The 21,322-nt window shown below is 34.6% G+C and overlaps 2 non-coding genes across 2 annotated transcripts; both read left to right on the top strand.

Moving 5' to 3' along the window:
- Positions 1–7,700: 7,700 nt before the first annotated feature.
- LOC112485731 lies at positions 7,701–7,809 on the top strand. The gene has a single exon (XR_003048519.1). It is a non-coding gene; the product is annotated as a U6 spliceosomal RNA (small nuclear RNA).
- Positions 7,810–17,716: 9,907 nt separating this feature from the next.
- On the top strand, positions 17,717–17,835 carry LOC112485525. Its single transcript, XR_003048501.1, has one exon. It is a non-coding gene; the product is annotated as a 5S ribosomal RNA (ribosomal RNA).
- The last annotated feature ends 3,487 nt before the right edge of the window (positions 17,836–21,322 follow it).

Below are 21,322 nucleotides of genomic sequence, written 5' to 3'. Positions count from 1 at the left end.
TGCATACATAAAGCAATTATTGACTGACATAAAAGAAGAGATCAACAGTAATACACTCATAGTAGGAGACTTTACACCCTATTGACACCAATGGACAGATCTGCCAGACAGAAAATCAACAAGGAAACAATGGGCCTAAAAGACACACTAGACCAAATGGATTTAATAGATATTTTCAGAGCATTTTACCCCAAAACAGAAAAATATATATTCTTCTCAAGTACACATAGAACATTTTCAAGGACAGACCACATGTTAGATGTTAGGACACAAAACAACTCAATAAATTTAAGATTTAAGTCATATCAACTATCTTCTCTGATCACAATGGTATGAAACTAGAAATCGATGACAAGAAAAAAGCTGTACACAAACACATGAAGACTAAATAACATGCTACTAAACAATGAATGGATTATCAATGAGATCAAGGAAGAAATCAAAAGATACCTAGAGACAAATGAAAATGAAAACACACCAACTCAAAATCTATGAGACATGGAGAAAGCAGTCCTAAGAGGGAAATTCATAGCAATACAGGCCAACCTCAAGAAACAAGAAAAAGCTCAAATAAACAATTTAACCTTACACTTAAAAGAATAGCAAACAAAGCCCAAAGTGACTAACAGGAAGGAAATAATGAAGATCTGAGCAGAAATAAATGAAATAGAGTCTAGAAAAACAGTACAAAAGATTTTAAAAGCTCTTCTGTGTCCTCTTCTCCTTAAGTAAACTATGCGTTCCTCTATATTCCTGCATGAAATCTCCCTGAAGTTGACCATACTTAACTGTATCCAACTAATCTCTTTTTATGCTCTATTATATACACTTCAATCAGGGTATCGCCTGTACCACTCTACCAAAACTGTTTTTGTTAAGTTACAAATAGCCTCCATGTTACTAAATTTAGCAATCAATGTTCAGTCTTCACTCAATTTGACTTGTCAGCAGCTTTTTTTTGAGGTCACGCCCCCATCCTGGAAGCCGTTTTTCATGCGATCTTGAAGATACAGCCTCCCCTGAATTTTCTTCTCCCTCACTGGCCAAATCCTTCTCAGTCTCCTTTACTTATTTCTCCTGTGCAACCTCTTCAGTCCACTCCCAAAGACTGAATGCTCAGGGCTTAGTCGTTGGTGCTACTCTCTTCTCAATCTATACTTCTTCCCTAGATGATCTTAGCCAGTGTAATGGCTTTAAACACAATGCCAACTTCATATTTCCAGCCTGGGACTCCTATATTTAACCAATACTCACTATCTCCATCTGAATGTCCAATGAACAATTCAAGATGAAATTCCAGATCTTTCCCTTCAAACTGGTTTGACTTACATGGTCCCCATTTTAGTTAATGGCAGCTCTAAATTTGCAGTAGTTCAGACCAAAAATGTTAATCATGCTTGACACCTCACTTTCTCTCACATTCCACATCTAATCTATTCAGAAATCCTATTGGCTATCTCTTCAAAACACCGATATATTCCAAATCCAGACACGTCACCACATTCACTGTCAGCACCCTGGTTCAGGCTACTAGCATCTCTCACCTGGATCTTAGCAATAATCTTCTGACCATTGTTTCTGCTTCTACCCATGCTCCCTATGTTCTATTCTCAGTATAAGCAACCAGAATACTGCTAAAACTTAAGTCAGAATATAGCACTTACCGGATCAAAACCTCCAATGGCTCCATGTTTCTCTCAGAGTAAAAGTTTTGGTCATTATAAGAACCCCCAAGACTATCCGTCACCTTCCTCTCTCATGCTGGCTATCACTCCTCTATCTTTCATTCTCCTTCTTATTCACTCCTCTTGAGCTATGTTGACCTCTTCACAGTTCCTGCTGCATTTCCCACTAGCATCTGTCTCCTCAGATGTTTTGCACTAGTTGTTATCTCTGCTCTTTTCCTTGAAAGCCAGCATGACTCATCCTCATATCTCTTTTAAATTCTGGTTCAAATATCACTTCATCGGTGGGGTAACATCTGACCAACCCATTTAAGTTGTAATCTTCTCACCTGCCTTTGCATTCCCAATTCCTCCATTGTTTGTTCCATTTTTTTCCGAAATCGTTATCACTCCAAACATCTTATATAATATATTTATTTACTGTTTTATGGTTTATTATATATCTCCTCCAATTACAATGTAAGTTTTACAAAGATAAGAATTTTCGTCGGTTATGTTCACTGATGCATATGCAGTATCAGAACAGTGCCTTAAATATTAGAAGGCACTCAAGAAATATATGCTAAGTAAATTAATGATACATTTACATTTATATATATAGGTTGATTTTATATCCTGTAATATTTTTATAGTATCTTTATTTTGGCCAAGACATTTTCTTACTCAAACTAGTTGGAAACAACTCTCAGATGATGAATAATAGACCAAACATAACTGTACATATCGATAATTCTTAACAAATCACTTCATCCTCTCTCAGCCTCAGTCCCCCTACTGGAAAAATGGAAATTATAAGTCTTATTGTGTATAATCTCCCAGCTAGGGAGAACCAAAGGAAAGAAATAGTTCTGTGTAATATACACTAGAAAATTAGCTCAAATATTGTTGTATTCTGAGATAGGCATACGCTTACTATACCAAAGACTTATGAGACAAACGTCTATTAAATTTTGTGTGAATCCTAAGGCATTCTTCAGTCACTTTGCCACCTCCACCTATTCTAAATTCATAGCAAAAATAGAAATGAAGAGAATCTTTCTCATATTTCTTTCTGAAAAATCTTTAAAAAGTCCTTTTATAATCAATGAGAAATATTTAGATACTTATAGCATATCAGTTTGACACCCAAAGATGAAAATTGATTTCTCTATTTTATTCACTTGTAGTATCTACACGTATGATAGCCTGTTTTGTTTTCAAAGTGTGTTCCAATGCCCAAATACTCAGATTTCTCAAGGCCACAATTTCCACATATTTTTGTTGATAACTGGTATTATTTTATCATTTTTTTACCTTCTTTATAAAACTATTGTTGCCAAAATGCCAAAACTATTTTTAAAGTTGTAAATCAGGAAAGTCTGAGAAATAATTTCTTGAACTGATTCTCAAAAGTAAATTCAACACCACAAATAGGAATTATCCATTTAAAGCAAAACAGAAGATCTATGTGTATGTATGTAGATATATATAGATAGATAGAGATAGATATGCATAGATATATAGATCCATAGGTCTGTTTATTCTATTTTGGGCTACATAATTAACACTACAATTACATGAAAACACCATATAACTAAATAAAAGTATTATCAGCACTTTATATCAAAGTGCTGCTTGAGGAAATGTGAGTATTTATACAAATACAAATATAAATACTTACATTTATATGCACTTATATGATATATAATGTTGATTTACATAACAAAAGGGGGAAAATAGAAAAAGAAAGTTAAACAGCATGACATAAAAGAAACAGAACCAGACTAAATAAGCTTAATTTACTTTCACTGGGAGCACTAAAGTCTGAGAGGTGATAATTAGAAACACACATTTCCTTTATTAAGTCAGTATCTTTCCCAAAATGAAAAAAGCCTTAGCACACAATGTCTTTATACTTAAGGCAATAAATCTACTTATTAAATGTATTCATATCAATACATTCAATTCAGAACTATTCAACTATATTAATATAATTTCCAATATATTTTACATAGATATATTATACAAAATATAGAAAATTAGCTATAGAAAAATAAAGGTCTATTTTATATATACATTTATAGAAAAAACAGTAATTAATGCTAATGTTTCCAATCAAATAACATTTCAAAGAATAAGGGGGGGGCAATAAAACTGTTAATTCTGAGTACACTTGAAAAAATAAAGACTTAGAAATCAAATTTTAAAATTACTTGCTAATCTCAGTAAAGCTATATAAACAATTGCATTTCTAAAGGGATGGAGGGACCGGAAGTTAATTTCTTAGGGAAAGTGTATTTTATACTTTCAAAATAAGTTTAGAAATCATGCTGAACTCAATTTTATGTAACTAAAACAGCCTAACACTATTAAATGGCAGATTCTTCTACTTAACATTACTGAACTAGAAATGCCCGTGCTGTTACCCTGGGAGGAAATCCTTTCTCTGCTCCAAAGCTGTTGAAATCATCTGATAACCCAAGTCGGATGGTGGTGTCCTGCTGCTCAGATCCATGTAACAGCTTTCCATCCTACTTATAATATGGATCTAAACCCCTCTGCCTGCTGTTCTGAACTCATCCTACAACACTCATTGTGTTGCAGTCGGTTTATGGGCTCCTTAATGTCCACCACACAGATCAAGCATGTCCCTGCCCAGGGTATTACATTTGCTCTTCTTTCTTCTATGTAACTCCTTCCAGAGACAGTTGTATGTCTGGTTCATCTAAGCATTTAATTCCAATTCGAAGACTCATTAGAGAGATTTCTCCAAGCCTTCACTCTCTCACATAATGTTTGGGACACCTATTCCAGGTACTCGGGCCCAGTGGTGAATAAGACAGACTAGCTCAGCGGTCTCCAACATTTTTGGCACCAAAAACCGTGGCTCCTATGAGAATCGAATGCCTGATGATCTAAGTTGGAGCTGAGGTGGTGATGCTAGCATTGGCAAGCAGCTGCAAATACAGGTAAAGCTTTGCTCGTTTGCCCCTTGAAGCTCACCTGCTGCTGTGTGGTCCAGTTCCTAACAGGCCACAGACCAGTACCAGTCCACAGCCCAGGGGTTGGAGACCCCTGGCCTAGCTATCTTCCCTGATGAGGCTTGGGGAAGATCCACAATAAACAAAAAAATACTTGACAATGTCTAAGTAGAACGTAAATACTTCAATTCTCCTACAATGAAACATAATGGAAATAGTTCTCTTAACATAGCAAGACATTGAATTGTTAAAAGGATAAATCATAAAATTGTAATATTAACCGTCTTAAAAAATTGTTTGTTGCTCAGTCTCCCTCCAATATCCTCCTCCTTGAATCCCCAGAGAGAGTATAATCCAAACTTTTTTCAGTCTATTCTGTTTTGAAACCCCCTCTGAAAATTATAGGACATAATTCCCCACCTGAAATACTGTCTCTCAATGACCCCATTTCTACCTTCTATCTCCCTACCTGAGTTCCCCCAAAGCAGGAAGTCCCTTCTGATATTTAATTACCCTCACTGTTGAGTTTTTCTCAAAATTTATTTCAATCTTTCATGTAATATCAATCCTTTTTGCTTTCTTCAGCAGAAAATGAACACTAAACAAACATCAAATTCTGCTTAAAAGAGTTTCTTTCATTTGAGAACATTATTAAATTGTCGCTCAGTCTTCAGTTTGATAAGAAAAAATGTAGTTTCCAGTGTCTGCAGGTATTGTAAGATACATGCAGTCATTGAAGTGGAGCGAGTGCTCCTATTCAGCAGCTGAGTTTTAGCATCTTTAGTAAAAGCACGACTTTACTGGCTTCCCACAGCAAGGTCAATGCTCGTGGAAATCAACGACACTGAGTGAAGGGCCAAACTTTGGACACACACACCACCACCCCCACAAAAACAACACACATCAAATGAAGAAGCATAATATAATCCTTTCTGTACATATACTTTTTTTTTCATGCTAAATGCCTTAGCTGTTATAGTTGAACGACTCTTTGAAAATAAGATTTGGATTTTATCATGTTGAACTAAAATAACAGAATTAAATGTTGAGGGGTAAAATTAAAAAAGAAGTAGCTAATTTTTTGACCAGTAAATGATACTATGGTGAGATTATCAAATCAAACTGATATTAGGTTAATAGACCTGAGAGAATACCTCTCTGCTAACTTGCTATTATCTTTACAGGTCCAAGTTCTTGGAGCAGTTACAATTTTATTACTAACTCACAAAAAAAGAATATTAGTAGTACACTTAACAGCCATCCAAATACATTTTAAAACTGCACAGACATAAAAAAGAGCAGAATAAACACTACAAGAATAGTTATGACCACCATGGCACCTCAGAGGTCAGGTTATAAGCGGCCCTGCTCCCTGGTGCCTTCACCACCCAGGACCAGACCTTTCGGTTGAAGGAGATTGTTATTAATATGGCTTTGTTTATTAATTTTGATTTTGGCTTGGTTGATTATGGGAATTTTGGGTTTGTTGTTGCTATTGTTTGGGGAATTGGGAGATAATATAATCAGAACAAAACAAAGCTCACTACTTGAGGCCATCTATTATACTACAATACATTGTTAACAAATACAGATCTCCCATTTTGCTTCTATCTTTGCTTTAAGGAGAATAATCTCTAAACAAAAAAGTATAGAATAAATGTGTTAAAAATAGAATTGAAATCCAAAGTTGGTGAGATGAGACTTGAGCTCATATCAGGTTAGTTTTTTGCTTATTTTATAAGCTCAAGTGGATCTAACCAGGATGAATTTTACCTCCGAATAAAAAAAAAATGACTTGCAAGTGCAATGCAGGATAGATATCAGCTTTTGAGACATAGTAGTAAATAAAAGAAATGGCAGAAGACTGAAGAAAAACGAAACAAATATTTCATTTTTCAAATATATTTTCTGAAAATGACAGACTTCTAAAGTTTATTTCAACCACTGGCAAAAAAAAGTTCTTGAAGAAATCATTAATAGGGTGTGTGAACATTGATGTGTTAATGACTAGGAGCTAGCCTGGCTTTATGAAGAATAAATCATGCAGGTTAACCTAATACGTTTTCTAATAGTCAGCCTAGAGTGAAATGTTATATTTGGGTTGCAGCAAGGCATTTGAAGTTTTTAATGATAAATTTAGTAATTAGGAAAAATTAGATATGGATAATATTACAAGTGAATTAATAGCTAGATGAATAATGAGAACCAAAGAGTGTTGGTTAATAGATCAAATTCTATCTATAATAAATTAACTATTTTTATGGTTTCACAAAGATTTGGATAGAAAATTGGACTATCTGCTTATAAAATTTACAAATAAATAGAAATTAGAGAAATAATATGCTTCACAGCATAATTAAAATCCAAAATATGCAGCTCATACTAATAAACCAAAATTTTAAAATATTTAAAGGAAACATCGGCAATACTACCTATAGATTCCAAAATTCAAGTACACAAATGCAAAATTAGGGAAACATGCCTTCCTTAACTAAGTAATTTACTTTCAATTCTGCTAAGATTTCTGCCTACAACCTCAGGGCAACACTAACTTCTTAATAACCCAGGGAAACGAAAAGAGAGTGCCTTAGACTATTAATTAACAAGATGTGTGTGAAGGACCAGAAGCAAACTATGCTCTTCATGCTGAGGAGCCAGCAAGCAACTTTGCCCAGCTCGAGCAAGGAGCCTGAAGTAAAGAGTAATGAGGACAGAGAAGTTAGACTCGAGGAAGGAACTGACGAGAATAGTCTGGGAGTAACTGCCAGGGAAAAAGGCAGGTGAACAGCCAGAGAAGTCAGAGCAAGGGAAACAATCATCCCAAAGCCACTTAACTCTATGATTCTTCCCACTGCTCTGCTCTGTGTCTTGGAAACTGCATGGAAGGACAGTGGCATGAATCATGCCAAAAAAGCTGTCATTACCATCTCAGCAGAGACTGGGCCATCTTAGCAACAGTGAAAACACGAGGCAAACACATGGTATGCAAGAGGAAACACGAATAATTTTTTTCCTTGATGCCCTCTGGGGTTTGCCACTGCAAAAAACAAAAACAGTAAGCTCACTTCGGCCGCACATATACTAAAATTGCAATGCTACAGAATAGATTAGCATGACCTCGCCTCAAGGAGGACACGCAAATATGTGAAGTGTTCCATTTTTTTGATATATTATAAAATCATGCCCTTGAGACCTATATAATTATTAACCAATGTCACCCCAATAAATTTAATAAAATTTTTTAAAAGCAATGATACACACACTCATGCAAAAACTTTTTATGGAAAAAGTTGAGTACAAGGTATTATGCAAGGTATTTTAGAAAAAACAAATACAGGAGTCCCTCTCTCTCCATGGGGGAAATGTACCAAGCTCCAGTGGATGCCTGAAACCATGGATAGAACTGTACATGTAGGAAAAAACATACATACCTATGATGGAGTTTAACTTATACATTAGGCAGAGTAAGATATTAGCAACAGTAACTAATAACAAAATAGAACAATTATAACAGTATACTATGATAAAAGTTATGTGGATGTGGTCTCGTTCTCTCAAAATATCTTATTAATATGAGATGATACAATGCCTACGTGATGAGATGAAGTGAGGTACTCAGAATGGTGTGCAATTTAAAACTTAAGAATTGTTTATTTCTGAAATTTTCCATCTAATATTTTCAGACTGCAGGACTCTGTATAAGCAAGATACCAACTCTGCCTTAGGAGCTCAAAATTTAATAGAGAAGTTTTCATGCATAGAATACAAGGCAGTATCTGTCGTGTTCAATGAGTAGGACAAACAGTGCTAGAGATGTTCAGAAGATGGCAGGACTCCTTTGTGTTGGCTCATGAGGAAGCCCACTGGAGGAAAAGGCATTCAGCAGAGCTTAATAGCCCTGTGCTCTCCCTGGATATGAGACAGCCTATTATTTGGATAATGCCTCAAAATACAGAAAAATCATGTGGCTGTATGTTGATTTCTTCTGTCTGCCCTCCAGATCGTCTTCTACCTTTGTTCACCCTGGTTTCTTCCCTGGGAGACTGGCCTGTGTGGACTGCCACAGGCATCTAGTTGGGTTCAGTCAACCAGAGGTACCAGCAGGCAGCAGAAGACAAGAGGCGAATGAAGTCAGAGTCCTTGCTCTAATCACCTCCCTGCCAGACTACCCAGATGGTCTGTGTCTGTCTCTCCAAAGCCAGCTGCTGTCATAGAACCTTCTCTCTTCAGCTCTCTCATCAGCTATGGGGTCCAATTCTCTCTCCTTTTAGCCTAGTGCCTAGCGGGGCAAAGACTCCAAGCCGACACCAGCCCTGAGGAGCTACGCTGTCTCCTATAGCCTTCGCTAAGCCCGGCCTATGCCTTTATAAATTGTCTTTTTATTACATTCTGCTCAGTTACCCAGTTTAAGTATGTGATCTCTTTCCTGGCAAGACCCTGGCACATATAGGTCCCTTCTGGGTATCATATTCATATTGCCAAGCTGAAGACTCTTATCAAATCTTGAAATATGAGTCTTTGCTTATAGAAAATTAAATATTAGAGATTGAAGACCTCAATCTGACTATATAAGGACTCTTAGGAAGGAGATAAGCCTAGGCAATGGGCAGAAGCAGGCACAAGGTCTTGCCTTTCCCCATATCATTAGTAACTTGGTGGATTAGAAAGACAGAAGTGAAAAATGTGACATCAGTAAGAAAAATAGCCTCCAACTTCGCATCACTGGACTAAGCTAATGACAAGTGATTTCTTAGCCAGGGTATAGAGAAATTAAGATTCTTCACCTATGCCTAAAAAGCGTGACCCCGTGACCTCTGCCGCTGCTCCTGCTGCCGCCATCACAAACTGAGATCGTTTCTTGCTGTTCACTGTTCCAGAGGAGGCCACCAAAGACCAAGCAAAATCTTAGGCCTTTGGTAATAAAAACACAATAAAGTAGGCTTTCAAATTTGTTGGAATCTGCTGCTTATTTTAGTAAAATGTTGCAAAGGCAGCTTCAACATTATTGGTAATACTATTCTTTAGTTTAGATAGAATCATATGTTTATTTTGTTATATTTCTCTCGTTTTTCCCCACTCCATCTGGCCTCACCATTTGCATCAGCAACCGAAGACTCAAAGCTGTGCCTGCAGAAGACTCTACTGAAAATTGGAGAGAAGTTTACATCATTGCACGACATTGCCAAAAATTTACAATTAAGGGTTGGACTTCCTTTCTGCCATTTCCACCAAAAAGGCATTTTCAATGGTTGTATCTTCTCATGCTCCAGCCACCCATCAGACTTCAAGGTTTTCACGCTTCTCCCTGGATCGCTCGACTCCTAACCTCCCCGCCAAATTTCTGTTTGTTCCTTAGCCAGAGGAGTTTAGCAATCTCTCAGTGTCTCAATGCATTCTAGGGGGGTGTGTTGGTACTCGAACACATCTGTTAAGGTTCCCAAATGTAGACAATTCTCTTGAGATAAACTCTCCACATTAGCTTAGAAAATAATACAGTGTTTTTTTCTGTACCACAGCTGTGAATGCTTTGTAAAAGGAATAGATTTTAATATTCATATTTTAAATCGTCTAATTACCTCCTGCTTACAGACACCATCAGTGTCTGACACATAAGTTTAAAGGAAAGATGAATAGAAGTCTTTTCTGGAGACTTCCTCTTGCAATAACAACCTTTATATTTCAGAGTTTAAAATACCCAACTTATGCCTCCATACTCCTTCCTTTCATAGCTCAAGGCAAATATCAGAACAGTTTCATAAGACAGCCTGACACTGGTTGGCAGGCACCATCAATACCGCAGACTTTAGACCTCTTGGCATAGCGCTCTGCACACAGTGGGTGCTTGATAAATATTGATGACTGATTGAGTTAGGCTCCAGTGATCCAGAAAGCTCACACAGAGACAACCACTTTGAAAAAGAAATTGTGTTTGAGTTGTAGGCTAATAGGAACTGTGTAAATAGATTCTGACTAGGGAAACTTGTAGAATTAATTGAATGCAGTTTTAACTTTTCGATTTTTAATTTTCAAACTAGTGCTCTGTTATGGAGTGAATTGTGTGCCCCTAAATTCATATGTTGAAGTCCTAAACCTCAATACCGCAGAAGGTGACTATATTTGGAAATAGAGTCTTTAAAGAGGTCATTAAACTAATATGAGGCCATTAGAGCGGACCCTAATCCAATATGACCGGTGTCCTAATAAGAAAAGGCGATTAGGGCACAAACATGCCCAGAAGGAAGACCATGTAAAGACACAGGGAGAAGATGGCCATCTACAAGCCAAGGAGAAGAAACCTTGGTTTCAGACTTTTAGCCTACGGAATTGTAAGAAAATAAAATTTTTGTTGTTTAAGCCACTCTCTCTATAGTATTTGTTACAGCAGCCCCAGCAAACTCACACATACTCCCAAAACCGTCTAGTAACAGGTTTCTTATCATTTGGGGGAGGGGAATTCCCTGAACTCTCTAAAAGTTTGATGAAAGTCTCTGGAATCTCTTTCCCCAAAATATGCTCACAGGTACAAAACCAAACTTTTGCATATAACTCCAGAGAATTCATGAACCCCTTTGATTCCAGACCCATGGTTAAGTTTTCCTGTATTTAATATCAAATATCATCAAGGGAGATGCATGAAGAATTTGCTGGACTAGCTCTGAGAGATCTTCATTAGGAGTGGTTCACTCGCATCTCCAATGCTTGATATAAGAGGTATTGTCATTACCTTTGCAACCTAATAATAAATAATACGTTAACTAATGACTAATTATATAACATCACAAAATTTCTACAAAGAAAAGTAAGCAAGACTGTGGAAACAAACCTCGAGCATAAACTTGATTCAAAACTGTAATAAAATAATTTTGAAAAATAAGTGAAAGAATAACTTTTTTAATGAAAGGGCTTAATGAGCAAGTTGAATATATTTAAATATTTATCCAACATAATACTTAAGAAAACAATAATTATGATCAAGATTTAAAAAGAAAAGTGAAGAAACTATCTCTGCAGAAATGAAATGAACTAGAATGAAATGTATCTTTTTTTAATTAAAATATGATATGATTTGTGTTCATCAAGCAGTTTCAGCTGAATCAAAAGGAAGAAGCCTGTCTACACAAAAATGCCGTGAGGTAGAAGCTCAATGGCTGGATGTGTTGGAGCAAGGGCTAGATAACCAGTTGCTGGGGTGTGAGAAGAGTTTCCGGTGGTGGGCGGGGAGTTAAATTATATGCTCTCTAACAAACACCTACACTGTACCAGTTAGAGAAATGCAAAATTAAATATCACTGTACAGTGCACTGTGTCATGAGTGAAGGACAAACCAATAGCGGAATTTAAAGAAAAGTGCTGCCTTTTGTAGTGGTGAATTTCTAATTCTGAGGTGCCTGAGCTCCTCTTTGTTTTGCACCTGACAGCATCAGCGAAGGGGCAACATAATCAATTTAAGGTTATGTTTCAGGGAGCATGAAAAGGTGGTTTGCCAACAGAAAACAAACCTGCTGTTTTCCAGTACAAGCCAGCCAGGAAAACTAAAATCCTGCATCAACCCTAGAGGGAGAAGAAGGCGATGTACCTGTCCTTTGGCCAATCATCAACGTGGCCTTGCATTTCCACATCCACGATTGTTTGTGACTGGAGACCTCTAACACCAAGAGGTTCTTCCTGGCTTTTTCCATTTCATGTAAAATACTGATTGCTGATTGTTAGTTTTAAGTTTCACCTTGAAAGATAGCTTATTCCAAAATATTTTTAACATACATGCTATAAACCATTAAGAAATAGAAGATATTCTCTTAAAAGAAAATGAATTTTTTTCCCATAAAAAATCTAGGTTCCTGTAGAAACAAAAATAGACCAAAAATATTAAATCCTTACCACTAGATAAATTCTCACATTGAAAAATAAGTTACTTTTTTTATTTTAAAATGGCAAATCTGTAGGTAAATATTACTAATTGGTGCCTACTAAATGCCACAGAGATGGTTTCTCTCTTTATTATTTTTTAGAAGTAGAAAGATATTTGTTAGTGGGTCAGTTTAATTGCCCTATTAATGTGCTAAGCACTTTACATGCGTTATCACATTTATTTTGTGTAATAATCTTATGAAACAGACACTATTAGAAATTCCATTTTATTGATGAGAGAACTGGAGCACAGATCAATTAAGTAATTTGCTGAGGGTTACACACCAAATCAAGTGGTAAACCTAGAATTCTCCCTCTAAGTATCTGATTCCAAAGCGTATGCCCAGTATGACGTTCTGTTTAATTCTCCCTGTTCTTGGGTATATTTGGATTTTGTTTTTGTGTTGTTTTGTTTTTAGGAAGTGAGGATCTGGGCCTCCTGTACAGTGGAGAAAGTAGTTATAAATAAGCAATATGAAGTAAAAAATATATATATAGTTGATCTTTGAACAACACATTTTAACTGCGTGGGTCCACTTTTTTTCAATAAATACTATAAATGTATTTTCTTTTCCTTATAGCTTTCTTAATAACATTTTTTCTTTAACTTACATTATTGTAATAATACAATATATAATACGTATAACATACAAAAAAGGTTTTAATCGGCCATTCATGTTATCAATAAGGATTCCGGTCACCAGTTGGCTGCTAATAGTTAAGTTTTGAGGAATCAAAATTTATACACAGATTTTCAACTGCATCGAGGGGTTGGCACCCTTAACCCCTGCATTTTTCAAGGGATGACTGTATATAGAAGAAAGAGAATGATGTTATAGTATGAGATTTCTATCACTTTGGATCAAGTATCCATTTTTTCAGCCCTCTTCAAGTACTATCCACTGAGCTGTACTGGGTTTCTCAAAGCATGGCCCTGAGGCAACCACTTCCATCCTATACACTCCAGAAACTGCTCTGCCCATTTTTACTTAACGGGTTTTGGCGATGCCATTACAAAGTTAAAGAAAGGCACTTCTTACTACTCCGTGCAACTCAGGAGTTAGCTCCCTCCCCGTTGCCCATCTGTAGATCTACATGACTCCATTTGGCAACGATGAGTTCCTTCCAATGTTGCTGAACCAAAACAGCTAATTTTAATCACGATCATGATTCTTGACGACACCCACTCAAAATACATATTTGGATCTTATTTCATTCATCCTTTGAAACCTTTACATATGTGTCTAACTTGGAGTTATACTGTTCTCATCTACTCCAATACTACATTTACTTGTTGACTATGATGGTCTTAATATATAATTGTATGTTCAACTTGGTTCCTTCTGATTATTTCTGGGTTCTTTTTATTCTCTTTTTCACATGGACCCATATTCATATTTTTTCTCTTACTGTATCCTAAAGCAAAGTCCCATACTATATTTCAATTTTTATGAGACTAATGAAAAAGTGTTTTCTACACAAATTTTCTAGTAAAATTAACCCACACGAACAAGCATACAAAAAAACTGGTGAACTCCTGTGCAAATTAAAATAGAAATGTCCAAAATACTTAGAATGTACCCTAGAGAAATCCAAAAACATCATTCAGAGAAATAGCTAAAGTCTTTCCATATAAAAAATACTGTCATTCACTCTAGATAATAGCATTTTATTGGATATGTTGAAAGATGACGTATGCTAGTTTTTCTGAAAAAAGCCTTCAGACTTTTTCTGCTGGTTGGAAAGGTATATTTTAAGGAAAGAAAACTTTGATAACTTTGGTTCTCCTTTGAGGTAGAGGTAGGCAGGAATGTGACAAAGACAAAAGAGGAACAGAAAGAATAATGAGTCCAACTAAGCAGTCATATCAAATTTTTCACACAATGATATAATCCAATTACAAAATGGCAGACATTCTAAATTATCCTGCCTGAATGCCTTGGGTTGCACTCCTAATATTTAGGTTCATGTTCTGTTACTGGTATGCCTCATGCAAGCAGTGGCTAATACTTATCCTCCATAAATTATGGGGGATCCCAGGCACATACATGGTAACAACTGGTAAGAAGGAAAAAGTAAATATATTCACCAAGTCTACAAATCTGAGCCCAAGAGCAGCAAAAGTCATATGTTGAGGCTTGCTGAATATGAAAACATATTCTTCAACACCTGCCAACCTTCCAGTCACAGATTTTATCAAATGAAGTATTCTGATATTACAATTCCTTAGGCCCCAAATTTCGGATTTATGTATTTTATTTATCTCTTTCTCTCAATTTCCACATCCAATTCATCAGTAAATCTGTGTTCTCTACTTTCAAATTATATGTTAAATCCACTTCTCTTCACCTGCACCACTACCCATTCCTCACTCCATTCCAATTCACTTTCATCTTTCATCTAAATTATTACGATAAACTCCTTTCTAAATACTCTCTGTTTCCACTCTTATGCCTGACAATCTTTTCTCAGCTTTGCAGCTAGAACAATCCTTTAAAACATAAGAAAGATAATGTTACTTTCTGCTCATAACTTTCAGTGGCTTCACATCCCATTCATGGTAAAAGCCACAAGACTTACCATGACTAAAAACATCCTACATAATTTGTCCACCCTCTGCTCCACTGCCACTTCTCCTATCTCTTTTATTATTCTCTTTCTTACTCCACTCCAGCCACACTGACCTCCTTGCTGTTCTTCCAACATAGAAACTAGAAAACCAGGATTAAAATTGATAGAGAATATTTAAGGACAATTTATTTAGTTAAGGACATCTATTTATAAATAGATGATTGTATTTCTACATATCCTGATGTTATATGTATATGTCACTTTACTATAATGAAGGGTTTTTTGGGTTTTTTTTAGGTTCTTTTATTTAAAAAAATAATTGAGGGGAAAATCATGAATCACGTGAAACTCTTGGTATACGTATATGTATGTATGTATTTACTTACTTACTTACTTACTTATTTACAAGTTTTCCATCTCTCATCAGAATAGAAACTGCATGAGTGTATGATTTTCTGTTATGATTAAATTTTTAACATCATATTCTGGAATAATTGCGGACCATATGAATTTGCTAAGATAGTAAAGGGAGCTCTGCACCCCCCAATGTTTAAATCTAAGTATTTCTTTTTTTTTTAAAGTGATTGAAAGTGGCATATTTTTAATTTCAGTATCCCTGTGTTCATTGCTATTACATAGAAATACAATTGCTTTTCCTACGTTGATCTTTCATCTTTCGATCTTGCTGAACTTATTTATTAACTCTAGAACGTTTTTTTTTTTTTCCTCTTGGAATTTTCTATGTAGACCATCCTTAAATAGGGACAGTTTTATTTCTTCCTTTCTGATTTGAATGCCATTTGTTTCCTTTTCTTGCTTACTGCTCTGGTTAAGACTTCCCATACTATGTTATAGTAGCAGTGGTGAGAGTAGACATCCTTGCCTTGCCCCCAATCTTAGAGGAAAACACTCAGTCTTTCACCATTAAATGGATGTTAGCTGTGAGTTTTTTGTAGATGTTCTTTAAAATTGGGGAAGTTTCTCTCTATTCCTAGTTTCCTGAGAGTTTTTTTTTTTTTTATCATAAATGAGTGTTGAATTTTCTCAGTTTTTCTAAATCAACTGATACAATCACATAATTTTTCTTCTTTAGCTTGTTAATATTGTGATTAGTATTTTCAATTATTGGTCTTTTATATTGCTGCTTTTATATGCCACTATTTTGTTAAGAATTTGCTATCTATATTTATGAAGGATATTGGTCTATAATTTTCTTTTCTCATATGTCTTTTTCTGGTTTGGTATCAAAATAGAGAAAAATCAATGAAACACATAGCTAGTTCTTTGAAAATATCAATAAAATTGACAAACCTTCAGCAAAGAAAAATAGAAGACGAAAATTACAAACGTCAGAAATGAAATGAGCTATCTCTATAATGCATAATAAAAGAGTACTAGAGAAAACTCTACATGTAAAAATTTGTACATTTCTGCATATAGATGATGAGATACACTTATTGTAAAGGAAAGCACTCAATCGGGTTAAAAGTAAATTGCACTCAACAGTATCTTCAAAATTGGTGCTTTGAACAGTCTATACAATTATTTCTTTAATTTTTATCTTTAAATCGATAAATCACGATTTTACTTAAATCTATTTTAAACAGAAAGTTTATATCACTGACAAATGAAATTCCAGCACCATTTCCCAAAACTAAAAGGCAACTATTAAAAAAAGAATGAAAATAAAACTATGCTATTAAATCTTAGCTGGTTAACATTATGTGCCAAACCTCAGAGTTACAGACCTGCTCTCTTTTTATACAAAGTTAAAACGTGCTGCTTCTTCATAACAGTATATGGGGTAAGAGCTAATAATTTTTTTAAATCAACTCAAAATATTGACGCAAAGAATTAAATGACTCCTATTAGTTAGATCACTGACATATTATAGAATATAACTCATGATGGAGATATAATAATTATTTTTTAAAATCTAATAAAGGAGAAAAAGCTCTGAAGTGAGTCAGGCAAAATATAAAACCCATACTGGATGTGGACCTGATTCACTGTGAGAAACAACATAGTAGAAAGTAATGAAATTCAACATGAGAAACCTTGACTCCTACTTAGAGAGCAGAGGGTTTGGAGGCACAGGTGGTGCTTCTTCTGATTCTATTGAAAATCATGATTTTGAAAATGAGAACTGAACAGCAGCTACATAGATGTCATACAAGAATAGAGTCTGTTAATTCATAAGTCCTACTGTGCTAGTCTAGTGGAGAGCATTTAGATAAGGGGGAAAGAAATAATGATGTGATTATAGATTCCCACATAGAAGAAAGGAGTGACACTTTCCTAACACAGGTTATGAATCCAACATGATAGTAATGATGAGGAGTTTCAATTATCTGGATATCTGCTAAAAGCCAAATCCTCCTTTTAAGAAAATACTTTAGAATTTCTCTCTCTCTCCCCTCGTCCCCCATTTCTTGCCTTTCTGATGATATTATCACTTATAAAATTGAAGAAATATGTTAAACTTCAATTAACATTCTGTGTTAGAATAGTTTGAAATATAGATAGGATAGAAATTTAGATAGGAAGTCATTTTGAAATAAGTAATGGCAGAGGAAGAAAATACTGGAAATAGGCTATGGTCATGCCACCCTGAACACGCCTGATCTCATCTGATCTCGGACGCTAAGCAGGGTTGGGCCTGGTTAGTACTTGGATGGGAAACCACCTAGGAAGACCAGGTGCTGTAGGCTTTAAAAAAAAAAGAAAAGAAAAGAAAGAAAATACTGGAAATAATCAAACTGTAGATTTAAAATGTACTGAGAAAGAAAAGGAGAAGGAAAAAATGATGACCTCAAACTTTTAAACACAGACAGAAGTGACATAAAGTCTTAAAAGAGCTCTAGAAAGGTTCAGGTCCAGAATGTGCTGAAATTGTGGAAAACATAAAAACAAGTAGGATGTTTTAAGTTAATTCCAGGGAAGTAATAAACAACGAATTTCTATCTCCCCGCCAGAGGTAGACTGTGGAATGTTAATAGATAATAAAGGAAGGCAGGAAGATTCATTAAGCTATTTCATTTACATCTTCTCCAAGGAGTACAGTCCTGTGAATATGTTATCCCTTAAGCTTGCCTGAGCTGTTCCGATACCAACATCAAATTCTAAACAAATTATGGAGGGCCGATGAGGCAAGACTTTCAACGGTGAGCAAGTGACAGACATTTTATTTCTCTCATAAATATTTTAGTATATATGTCTACAAGCAAAAAAAATCTTTTTCTAAAAAATGTCATTATTATTATTTTTTAAATTAATAATAATGTTTTAATATTATCAAATATTTAGTCAATGTTCAAATATCTCCAATCGTTTCACTATTGTTTTATTTAGAGTTAATTTGTCTCAATCAAGTACCAAGCCAAGTATACATATTGCATTTGGTTGGCACATTTCTTAAATCTCTTTAAATTCACACATTTTCACTTAATTTTTTTTTTTCATTGCATGTTTTTTAATTGAAGAAACAGGAATGTTATCCCTATAGTGTTTTCCACATTCTGGATTCTGCTACTTGTATCCCCATAGAGTCATTTAACATGTATTTTGTTTCCTGTATATGGGTAGTTAGATATAGAGGTCTGATGAGATTCAGGTCAATATTTTGGCAAGAATATATCACAGTTTGTGTGTGGTTTGCTACTAGGAAATTCATGATATTTTGATGTTCCTGTTTTTGTAAGTTTAGGTGCCGGCCTGATGCCATTAAAATGGTTTTAGTAGCTATTGTTAGTCTTTACCAATCTATTTTTTATTAGAAATTAGGAAATAATATTCTAATTATTTGATTTCATCTTTATTTATTAGCTGAAATGCTTCTATAAAGTAAAATAGCCCCTTATCATCTATATAGCTATGCTGAGGCTCTTCATACAGAAAAGACAGATTCATGCTTGGTACTTTCCCTTTATTTTCCAGGATTCAGAATAGTAAGTTAGTTCTGTAACATTCTGCAAAGGTATCCAATGAGTCTTTTTCATTTAAATATCATTATGAAGTCATGAAATTTAACATATTTGATGTGCTTTAATCCAGTGCAGTTATTAGTCTATGTCTGGGAAAACCTATTTAATTTGCTTCCTGTGTCATTTTTGTCATAACTCGGAATAGTATTTGGTCACTAACTTCTTTTCCAGTATGACAAGATCTTTCAGACTTCTCTTGTACACTTTCTGCTATGGACCTAGAAACACTCATGTCTGCAAGAAACTCTGTTTCTCTTATAGGAGAAAAAAATAATTGAAGACCACAGCTTAGGTACTATAAAGCATTGTCTCAAAACTTTTTCAGCAGACAGGGCTAGGAATCGATGGTTTTAAGAGAAAATGTATCATGAATTTATGTTAATATTTCCGATCCAAATTTAGGGTAAGATATTTTTACTTAATTTGTGTTTATACTTTTATATTTCTCTTCTATCATGCTAAAAATATTAGCTAGTAACAGCATTAACATAATTATTAATTCATTTTGATCAATAATGTCAATACTGTTACTAACACTGATTACTAAAAAAAAAACAATTTAATATTTCTTGCAGTTCTTTTTTTCCTTAGGATATATTCACTAGAGTTTACAGTCAAATTATTATATTTTAAAATCACTTAAAATATCTGCTCTCTGTGGGGTTAACTATCAACTCGATTTGTTTCATTTTGCTCTCAATTTTTAGAAACTGCTTTTTATTTTGTATTAATTTATTATATAGCTACATAAAACATTTACACAGTTCCAAAGTCAAATCTTAAAAAAAAAAAAAAAAAAAGATATATTCTGAGAAGTCCACCTTCCATTTTTACCCCTCTGCTCTGTCCATATTACTAATCATTAATTCTCTAATGGGAAAATAGTGCCCTCTAGGGGACATCTGGCAATATGTGATTGTCACAACTAGGCTGGGGCTGCTAGTATCTGTAGGTAGAGGCCAGAGATATTGTTAACTACCCTAGAACAAAAGACAGTCCTATAACAAAGAATTATTCTGTCCAAAGTTTTAATAGTGTTGCTATTGAGAAATCCTGATCAATAAGTAACACCATTTCCTTTTAGTTTGGCTTTGCTCTTTTGTTTTTCTAATACAAGCCAAAAATAATTACAAAATTGAAGAATAACAGTAAGCATAATATACACAGTTTTCTCCTTGATTTTTTTACTTAGTGGTTTATCCTCAAGCTCACTTAAAGGTAGTATATAAATATATTTTTTATTCTTTTTTTACCGGGGCATAGTACTCCATTATAGGCGTGCATAATCGTTTATTCCACTATTTCTTATCCATGGATATTTAACTTGTTGAGTATTTTTCTATTGAAATTAGTTCTGTAGTGAGGAAGGATCAAATTTTATCATTTTCCATGTAGCTATTCAGTTATGCAAATATCATTTATTAAAATATTCATCTTTTCGGCACTGCTTTGGTATGCTATATCCTATGTCAAATTCTACATGTATTGGGGACTGTTTCTGGATTTTTTATCCTATTATATTAGTTTGCCTAATTACATTAGTTCATCTATTATTTTGTGTAGTTCATGCATCAATAATATCTGCATCACAATCGGATCTCTTATTTTTAGGATTTTTCTAGTTATTCTTGCTTGGTGATCTTCCAAATAAAAATTTTAATCAACTACTGTAACTCCAGAAAAATATTTAATCCTTTTTTCACTTGGATAACATTAAATTTATAAATTAACTTAAAAGAGTTATCATCTTTATGATATTCAGCCTTTCTAGCCCAGATTATGGTATGTCTTTCCATTGGTTCAAATTTATTTATGCATTTTGGAGATGCCTTGTAGGTTTCCACCTATAGGTTTGAATATTTCTTGTGAAGTTTATGCCTAGATGTTCTATTTCAATTCATTCCATTTTTCTATTATAGATAGGATCCTCCTTCTAATGGGTATTTATGTATAAATTTAAATGTTATTGATTTTGTCAATTGATTATATAACCTACTATTTTACTATATATGAGATAAATTTGAGTTGGACCAGTATTCCCTTATAATGGCTGGGAGAAGTTTAGAGAAATACTGTTTTATTATGTTTGAAATTTCCTATTTTTAGCTTAGGTCGATGTGGCCTAAGGAAACATAGATTACCATGAATCAGAACAGTAAAACAAGCATCATTAAGGAGGAATCAAAGGAATGTCTCCCTTTTTCCAAGAAAAGGA

The sequence above is a fragment of the Pteropus alecto genome, unplaced genomic scaffold (assembly GCF_000325575.1).
Source record: "Pteropus alecto unplaced genomic scaffold, ASM32557v1 scaffold5, whole genome shotgun sequence".
Lineage (NCBI taxonomy): Eukaryota > Metazoa > Chordata > Mammalia > Chiroptera > Pteropodidae > Pteropus > Pteropus alecto.
This window is presented reverse-complemented; position numbering and strand designations above follow the sequence as displayed.